Genomic DNA, 10,119 nt, shown 5'->3' with positions numbered 1-10,119 from the left:
TACAGGTTTGTAGCCTGGGCGCAATAGGCCATACCATACAGCTTAGGTGTGTCATAGGCTATACCATCTAGGTATGCTCTATCATGTCTACACAATGACAAAATCACCTAAGATGCATTTCTCAGAACGTGTACCTGTTGTTAAGTGACACATTGAATGTATCTTACCTAGATTAAGCACACACGTTTTCAGCTAGCTTGTAAGCTGTTAACAGTAGGTACTGGGCCCTATTCTCTGAACCCGTAACACCTAGCACAATGCCCCGCACGTATTAGAACTCAGTAAGTATTTAATGAACAAACAAAAATAGAAGAGAAAGGAGGGAAAGAAAATTTCTTTGCAGGAAGATGGTATACTGGGTTAGGTAGAAATATCAAAATTTCCATGGCAGATGGTGCAAGAAGAAATTAAAAGACTGGGGGAAGTAGGCATGTTATAATGGATATAATATGTAAGGCTGGAAAATGTACCAGATGACTGTGTTCCATAGAAAGTTTCAGAGGTAACGATAAGAAATGCAATGTTGAAAGAGACATCAGGATCACTAAGATCAGTGATGGTTTCCTCTGTAGTTCCTCCAAGAAAATGTCATGATTCCTTGCCCAGTTTTCGGATATCAGTTGGTAGGTCTGACAGAAAGGGAGACTGGATTCCCAGGAGGAATCCTGGGAACACCGTAGTGTACACAGTATTGAGCTTACTAGTCTTTCCCTATAGGGATTGTAGCCATTTGCTCCACTGGAAAAAGAGAAATACTTAAACAGCTTAAGAACTCTTGGGCACAAGACCTGAATGGACATTGTACTTGAAAACCAAGACAGTCAACATGCCTCACAGATATAGTGAGAATATAGGGAGGCTAGGTAAGAAACAGGGTTTGGGACTAGGCCTGGCTCATAATGGGTCCAGTGGGTCTTCAGACACACCAAATGGCAATTTCCCTGATCCCTAAATGTGTAATTGGGATAAACATACTTGGTAGTTGGCACATCCCTCCATAAGATGTTGGCCTGAGGACTAAGCATTATTGCAGTGGGGGAATGGCAGGTGAAGGCCTCTGAATCTGCCACCACTCCCCTCCAGACAAAGATAATAAATCACAGTAAATATGACATCCCAATGGAAATAACAGAAATTAGTTCTGGTGTTAAAGAACTAAAAGATGTAGGGGTAATAGTTTCATCATTATCTCCATTTGCTTCATGAACCTGGCTTTGTAAAAACAGATTCTGTAGGCTAACAATGAATTGTCAAAAATTCAAGCAAGTAGTAGGTGAAATTGTAACTGCCTTTTGCTGTAGCAGATTAAGATGTCTTTGGGCTACACTATGTACAGGTATTGACTGGAGAATGTGTTCTTTTCCACCTTTACCAAAAAAAAAAAAAAAGATACTAAAGATACTCAGAAACCATTCATATTCATTTGGAATGGGTGTTGAGATATATATATATATATATATATATATATATATATATATACACAGTTTTGTCCCATCCTCTTCCATCCTCAGTCATAATATAGTCTAAAGAGACCTTGGTTGTTTCGATATCCCACATATATCACACTGATCCCATATATTGATGGCATCCTGCTAATCAGAATGGATGAGCATCGGAGGCCTTGGTAAGACACATGCACTCCAGAGGGTAGTAGATAAACTCTGTGAAGATTTAGGTATTCTTTAGATAAGTAAAATTTTTAAGGATCTAAGATTAGAGTTTGCTGGGATGCTGTCTCCAAGATAAAGGGCAATCTATTGTGTTTTACACCTCCCACCATGAAGAAAACTATACAATACTATTTGAATTCTGGAGGAAGATATTTCACACTTTGAGATAGTGGATAGCCTAGATATCAGGTGATAGGCAAGGCTGTAAGCTTTGAGTGAACTGAGAGCAGTAAATAATTTTCCAGTGGATTCAGGCTGGTCCTGTTTCTTGGGCTATTCAGTCATGCAGACCTAATACTAATAGAGGTGCCATTGGTGGGAAAAGATGTACTGTAGAGTCTTTAGAAAGTCCAGTGAGAATTCAACATAGTACTGGAAATCCTAGCTAAAGCAATCAGGCGAGAGAAAGAAAGAAAAGGCATCCAAATTGGAAAAGAAGAAGCTAAATTGCTCTTTTTGGAGATGACACAGTCTTATACACAGGAAAACCTAAAAACCCCACCAAAAACTTCTTAGAACTGATAAGTTTGGTAAAGTTGCAGGATACAAAAACAACCTACAAAGATTAGTGGGGTTTCTATACACCATTAATGAACTAGCTGAAAAATAAATCAAGAAGGCAATTTCATTTACAATAGATCTTTAAAAATACCTAGGAAAAAATTTAACCAAAGAAGTAAAAGACCTCTGCAAGGAAAACCTCAAAACATTGATGAAAGAAATTGGAGAGGGCACAAACAAATGGGAAGACATCCCTTGCTTATGGATTGGAAATATTAATATCATTAAAATGATCGTGTTAGCCAAAGCAATCTACAGATTCAGTACAATCCCTATAAAAGCACCAAGGACATTCTTCACAGAAATAGAAAAAAAAGTCTTAAAATTCATATGAAACCACAGAAGAGCCCAGATAGCCAAAGTAATCATAAACAAAACTGTAGGCAAGAAGAAAGCTGTAGGCATAATGCTACCAGACTTCAAAATATACAACAAAGCTATAGTAAACAAAACAGCATAGTACTGGTATAAAAATAGACACATAGACCAATGGAACAGAATAGAGAACACATAAATAAATCTATGTATCTACAGCCAACTGATTTTTGACAAAGACCCCAAGAATATACATTGTGGAAAGGGTGTCCTCTTCAATAAGTGGTGTTAGAAAAACTGAATATGCACATGCAGAAGAATAAAACCAGACCCCTATTTGAGTTAACTCAAAATGGATTAAAGATTTGAATGTAAGGGCCAAAACCATAAAAGTACTAGAATAAAACTTAGGGTGAACACTCCAGTACATTGGTCTAGGCAAAGATTTTATGACTAAGACACCAAACACACAAGCAACAAAAGCAAAAGCAGACAAACGTAACTATATTAAACTAAAATACCTCTGCACAACAAGACAAAACAATCAGCGAAGCGAAGAGATAGCCTGTTGAATGAGGGAAAATATTTGCAGATCCTTCATCTGGCAAGGGACTAATATCCAGACTATACAAGGAACTCAAACAACTCAACAGCAAAAAATCAAAATAATCCCATTAAAAAAAAAGGGCAAAGGATCTGAATAGACATTTCTCAATAGAAGACATACACATGGCCAACAGGTATATGAAAAAAAAAATGCTCAACATCACTAATCATCAGGGAAATGCAAATCAAAATCACAATGAGATATCATGCTTCTCTTGTTAGAATGGATATTACCAAAAAGATTGAAAATAACAAATGCTGCTGAGAATGCAGAGAAAAAGGAGTTCTTGTGTAGTGTTCATGGGAATGCAAATTAGCACAGCCATTATGAAAAGCAGTATGGAGGTCTCCCAAAATATTAAATATAGAATCACCATATGATACAGCAATCCCCCTACTAGGTATTTATCCAAAGGAAAGGAAATCAGTATGTCACGGGATACCTGTACCCCTGTATTCATTGTAGCACTATTCACAATAGCTAAGATATGGAATCAACCTAAATGTCCATCAATGGATGAATGAATAAATAAATAATATATATATACACAATGAAATATGACTGAGCCATAAAAAAGAATAAAATCCTGTCATTTGCAGAAACATGGATGGAACGGGAGGTCTTTATGTAAAGTGAACTAAACCAGACACAGGAAAACAAATACTTCATGTTCTCCCTCACATGTGAGAACTAAGAATGTTGAGTTCACAGAGGTAAAGAGTAAAATGATAGCAGAGAATGAGAAGGGTGTGTGTGTGGCGGGGTGGGAGGATGCAGGGATGAAGAGAGGTTGGTTAATGGGTACAAACATTAGTTAGATAGAAGGAGTAAGCTCTGGTGTTCCATAGCATAGTAGAGTGACTGTAGTTAATAGATGTATTGTGTATTTCAAAATAGTAAGAAGAGATTTGAAATGTCTCCAACACAAAGAAATGGTAAATGTTCAAGGTAATCCTAAATACTAAATCAGGATATCCTAAATACCTGATTTGATCATTACACATTATATGCATGCATCAAAATATCACATCTACCACATGAATTTGTACAAATATTGTGTATAGGAAGGAAGGAAGAAAGAAAAGAAAGAAGGAAGCAAGGAAGGAGGGGAGGGAGGGAGGGAGCAAAGGAGGGAGGGAAAGGAAGGGAAGCACTCCAATGAAAGAATCACAACATAGATACCTGGAATTCTTGGACCAGGCTACGTCATCTGTAACAGAGAATTACATACCATCTGAAAAACAGCTCATAAAGTGTTACTGCTCCCTGTAGGGCTAGACCTGATCATCAGACATTAAGTCACATGCATTTGGGATTGCCCATCATGAGCTAGGTTGGTTCAGAGCCACCAAGTCATGAGGTCAGGAGGGCCTAGCTTTCTCATGATGGAAGTGATATATCTAGAATTGTACACAAATAGGACCAAAAGGCACAAGCAGGCTGCACTATCAGGTGGCCCAGGTCTCATGACCTCTGCCAAAGTTACACCAGAGCCTTTTCCTCAGCTCACATATGTGGCTACATGTGGTGTTCCTTATGACCTGTTGATGAAGGAAGAAGAAAAACTGACTGTGATTCATGGATGAGTTGGCTTGGTATGTGGATATGTTTGGTAGCTGAACTATGGCTCCAATCAGGATGAGATTGATATGAAAATCTTCATAGTGGGAAGAGCTAAGGGAGCCCACCTAGTCATCCATTTTGTGTGTAAAAACAAGTATTCCAAGCTAGAATATATATGGGCTCATGAGTTATGTGGAGTGGGTAGGCTGGCTAAGTAGGAGTTTGGATATTAAAATACTGGGGCCCGGTGTGGTGGCTCATGCCTGTAATCCCAGCTCTTTGGGAAGCTGAGGTGGGCAGATCACTTGAGATCAGGAGTTCGAGACCAGCCTGGACAACGTGGTGAAACCTAAAAATACAAAAATTAGCCGGGCGTGTTGATGGGTGCCCATAATCCCAGCTACTCAGGAGGCTGAGGCAGGAGAATTGCTTGAAATTGGGGGAGGTTGCAGTGAGTTGAGATCATGCCACTGCACTCCAGCCTGGGCGACAGAGCAAGACTTCGCAAGACTTTGACTCAAAAAAAAAAAAAAAAAATCGGAAGACTGAGTACAAGGAGGTATGGGCTAAGGGCATGAAGATAAATATATGGAAGCAGGCCTAAAGTGTGACGATTTCCATATCACATTTTTTTATGCCCATTGGAGCACATTCTACCACAGAACATATATTACAGAACCGGGTATGTTGAAAGGATCTATCATTGGCCACTCCTGTGTTGGCACAATGGACCCATCAATATGAGTCATGCTGGCAGGGTTGGAGACTGCCCATGGGCATAGCAGCATGAACACCCAAGGCTGATTTATCTACTGTCACTGTCTCATGACCAACCTGCTAGCAACAGAGAACAACAGATTCGAACACCATCCCTCAAGGAGAACAAGTGGCCACTTGGTGGCAAGTTGACTGTATTGGATCTCTTCCAGTTTGGAAGAGGAAGCACTTTATTTATTTTTCCTTTAACTTGTATTTTAAGTTCAGGGGTACATGTGCAGGTTATGCAGCTTTGTTACACAGGTAAATGTGTGCCATGGTGGTTTGCTGCACAGATCATCCCATCACTTAGGTATTAAGTCCAGCATTCATTAGCTATTCTTCCTGATGCTCTCTTCCTCCTCACCCCACCTCTGACAGGTCCCAGGGTGTGTTGCTCCCCCTGCTCATGTGTCCATGTGTTTTCATCATTCAGCTCCCACTTGTAAGTGAGAACATGCAGTGTTTGGTTTTCTGTTCCTGTTTTAGTGTGCTGAGGATAATGGCTCCCAGCTCCATCCATGTCCCTGCAAAGGACATGATCTTGGCCCCTTTTATGGCTGCGTAATATTCCACGGTGTATGTGCAGCATTTTCTTTATTCGGTTTATCATTGATGGGCATTTAGGTTGATTCCATGTCTTTGCTGTTGTGAATAGGAGGTAGCACTTTATTCTGACATAAATATACTCATATTTCAGATATGGATTTGCCTATCATGCCAACAGGATCACAGCCAGATCACTATTGGCAGCTTGTAGAGAATCTAATCCATTGGCACAGGATTTCCCATAACATGGCGTCAGTACATTGGACATACTTCACTGCCAAAGAGTTGAGCTAGTGAGCACTTGACCAAGGAATCTACTGATCATATCACATACTACACCACCTAAAAGCTGCTGACCTGCTAGAGTGATGCAATAACCTACTCAAGGCACACAGTAGTGCCATCTCAGAGGATGCAGTGCTATCTTTCAGGAAACAGTATATACCTTAAATAAAAAAATTATACAGTGCTATGCACCTAATAGGTAGGATTCATAAGTATGGAAATCAAATGATGGAAACCAGACCTCACTCCCAGTGAGCCACTTGAGGAACATGGACTTGTCACCCCCACAACTCAGGGCTCTGCATGTATGAAAGTTCTATTTTCTGAAGGAAACAATGCTGCTGCCTAGGAACACAGCAGGAGTCCAGCTGAATTATCAACTATTACTGTTTGGCACTTCAGACTCATTGTCCCCAGGGACCAGCAGGTAAGAAGAAGAGTCACTAGTTCGCTGGAGTGACTTCCTCTGGTCAGCAGGAAGAGGTAGGGCTGCTAGGGGCGGAGAGAATTATATTTGGTACTCAGATGATTCACCGGGGCATCTTTTGAGACTCTCTTGACCAATTTTAGAAGGGAGTGCAGCAGCCTTGGCCTGAGGAGGGCATGGTAACCAGGAGTTCAGATCCTTTTAAGGTCTAGCTCATGCCAACAGTAGGATAGCAAGCGCAGCAGGGGTACTAGCTGAGTTACGGCATCTGGAATGGATAACAGAGGATGGTGAGAATGTCAGTTGTAGCTCCAAAGCCAATTGCCATGGTGGGACTGCAGGTCACCCCACTGACCTTCATCTGAAGTTCCCTCCCAAAAGAGGGGTTTATTAGAATCCTGGAGGAACTGCTCCTAGGACTGTGGTGACGAAGTGGATCCAAATGGTGTAAGGGATGCACTGTGGCACGTGCTGTGATACGTTGCTCAGATCCCCTTTTGGGAGTGGAGAATTAATTATCCCAGCTGCTGTTGGGGGTAATGCTGGAAGTGCTCAGTTGTCAGCACTTTTGGGAGATTGTCTCAATCTGAGAAAACAGCCTCAGTGGAGGTCATACCTTCTTCCAGGGGCCACCCATATGCAATGCCATATCATCATGGGGATATAATGGCTTAGCCCATTCCCTCCCAGTGCAGGATAACTCTGAAGGGACATTTGAGCTCCGGAACTTTCTGTGAGTCTGCTGAAGCTGTCATTAGACTCGTATCATATCTCAACTTCTCCCTCTGTCCAAATCTGTTTTCTTCCTCTCTTCTACAGGTGTTGAATCATGAGAAATCTTTAAATGACATCTCTGTCTCATATTCTGCTTGCTGGGAAACTCTGCTGCAATCACCTGTCTTGCAGACTCCACCACTATTATTACTATCATTGGAATGCCCTTCTCTGCACAGTCCACATTCCTTGCTGCCTATAACAGTCAATAGCAAATACTTTCCTTCCATGTTATAATTATTATCTAGTGTATCCTGTGGTTTCAGGCCTTGCTCAAAGGACCGTCATTAAGGAAGCTTCCCTGATTGATCTTTTTCCATTCTGATCCAGCTTGAAAACGTGGGTCCCACGTCCCTTTCCTCTGCTGTTCTGTACCCTCTGGCATTGTGTTTGTTGCATCACAGTGCAGTGACTATTTATGAATCCGAATTTCTTCTTCCACGGTGAACTCCTAAATGCTGAGGACACGATCATGCCATTTTCCTCTTTCCAGCCCTAGTACCTAACATCATGCCTGGCTCATTGTGGACTCTCAATCTGTGTTTGTTGCAGAATGAAATGCATTTGGATTTTACTGCTGGGAAAACAGGACAGGCAGCCTGAACAGAGTTGTCATCATTATCTAATTATTCTTGGGTGTGTACCTGCTTATTCAACTTGAGAGAAAGCTCCTGACATGGCAGAGAAGGTGCTTTTTCATTTATAAGTAATTTTTCTATCTTCATATAGAGTGTGGTGCTCTCTTTTTCTCTCCTTTTCTCAATAGGACCTGAGTAAACACTAATAGATTCACTGTATCAGGAGTGAACAGAGGGGTTGGCCCAGGCAAAGTTGCAAAGCAGCAAACATTTATCTTCAGTTCTTTACCATTTCTTTTCTATGTTCTTTTCCCACTTATGGCACTCCATTATGTCTGCTATTTCATCATCCTCATGAAGGTTACTTCTAGGAAAAAGACTGTTGTAGTCATTTATAGCTTGGTGTGACTTTAAGTCAGTATGATGTCTGTTCCCGGAGTTTTGCACTTTTGCCTCGCTTTTGATTAGAGAACAAAAGACTGCATAAAAAGTCCATAGGACTCTCTACCTACCCATCAGAGTATATGTTTTTGTTTTAAATTGCATTTTTGAAAAATAGTGCCATTATTTGACTCATATCTGCTTCCCCCTTGCATTGTATCCTCAAGGAGAATAGGAACCTGTTTCTGTTTTTGTTTTCGGAACTGTATCTCAGCACTCAGTATAGTGCTTAGTATACCATGAGTAATTTATAAATAATGACAAATGCACATTTATAAATAATTATACACATATAAGAACATTTATAAATAATGGTTGAATCGTTGGGCAGGTGTTTTAGAGGTAGGCAGAGAAGCTCTGCCTTAGAGATTCCCAATGAGCTTACATCATCTGGCTCTCGCCTCCTGTTTGCTCCCGGGCTACGCGCCCCACCGTTTTTCACCTGGGCCTTCCACATTACCAGCAGCAATGGGTGGGAGAGCAGAAGAGACTGAAGCTTGAGGAACACTGTCAGTTCTGAAGCCCCAGGAAGAAAGCCCCTGCTGGAAATGTCCGGGAGGGTGAAGATACTAAAGCATGGCAAGCATGGGGTGCTTTACTTGGGAAGGGCCCTAGACATCTTCCAGCTCAGTGAATTGAGACACACATAAGTTAGGGGACTTAAACAGGACCACTGTGTTAGTTTCTAGAGCTGCCATAACAAAGTGCCACAGACTGGGTGACTTAAACAACAGAATCCGATTTTCTCATAGTCCTGGAAGCTACAGGTCTAAGATTAAGGTATTGTCAGGGTTGGTTTCCTGAGGCCTCTCTCTGGGACTTCAGACAGCTGTCTTCACAGGGGTTCCTGTGTCTTCATGTGGGTCTGTATGTATCTGAGTCCTAAACTTTTTTCTTTTTCTTTTGTTTGTGAGATGGAGTCTTGCTCTGTTGCCCAGGCTGAAGGGCAGTGGTGCAATCTCTGCTCACTGCAACCTCTGCCTCCTGGGGTCAAGCTATTCTCTTGCCTCAGCCTCCTGAGTAGCTGGGATTATAGGAGCACACCACCACACTCAGCAAATTTTTGTATTTTTAGTAGCAGAGACAGGGTTTCACAATGTTGACCAGGTTGATCTTAAACTCCTGACCTCAAGTGACCCACCTGCCTCAGCATCCCGAAGTGCTGGGATTACAGGTATGAGCCACAAATATTTTCTTTTTATAAGGACACCATTTATAGTGGATTAGAACCCAAGCATATGACCCAATTTAAACTTAATTACCTCTCTAAAGGCCCTATCTCCAAACACAGTCACATCAACATATGTGAGTTAGGATATCAACATATGATTTTTGAGGGGACACAATTCAGCCCATTATAGTCATCAGGCAAACGGAGGCAGTATAGCCCAAGGGTTCAATGTACTATGTGTAGAGACAGACTAGATTTGGAACTCTGACACTGCCACGTAAGATCACGTGGGCCAGTTTTTCAATCTCTTGGTACCTTAGTTTCCTCTTCTGCTAAAAAATAAAAATAATTATGGCAACAGCCCTGTTAAATGGGATGATGCATGCAAAGTACAATGTGTGGATATTGTCAATACTTAATAA

The sequence above is a fragment of the Sapajus apella genome, unplaced genomic scaffold, assembly GCF_009761245.1.
Source record: "Sapajus apella isolate SASKATOON/1434 unplaced genomic scaffold, GSC_monkey_1.0 scaffold22, whole genome shotgun sequence".
In the NCBI taxonomy this organism is placed as follows: domain Eukaryota; kingdom Metazoa; phylum Chordata; class Mammalia; order Primates; family Cebidae; genus Sapajus; species Sapajus apella.
Note: the sequence above shows the minus strand (reverse complement) of the source record.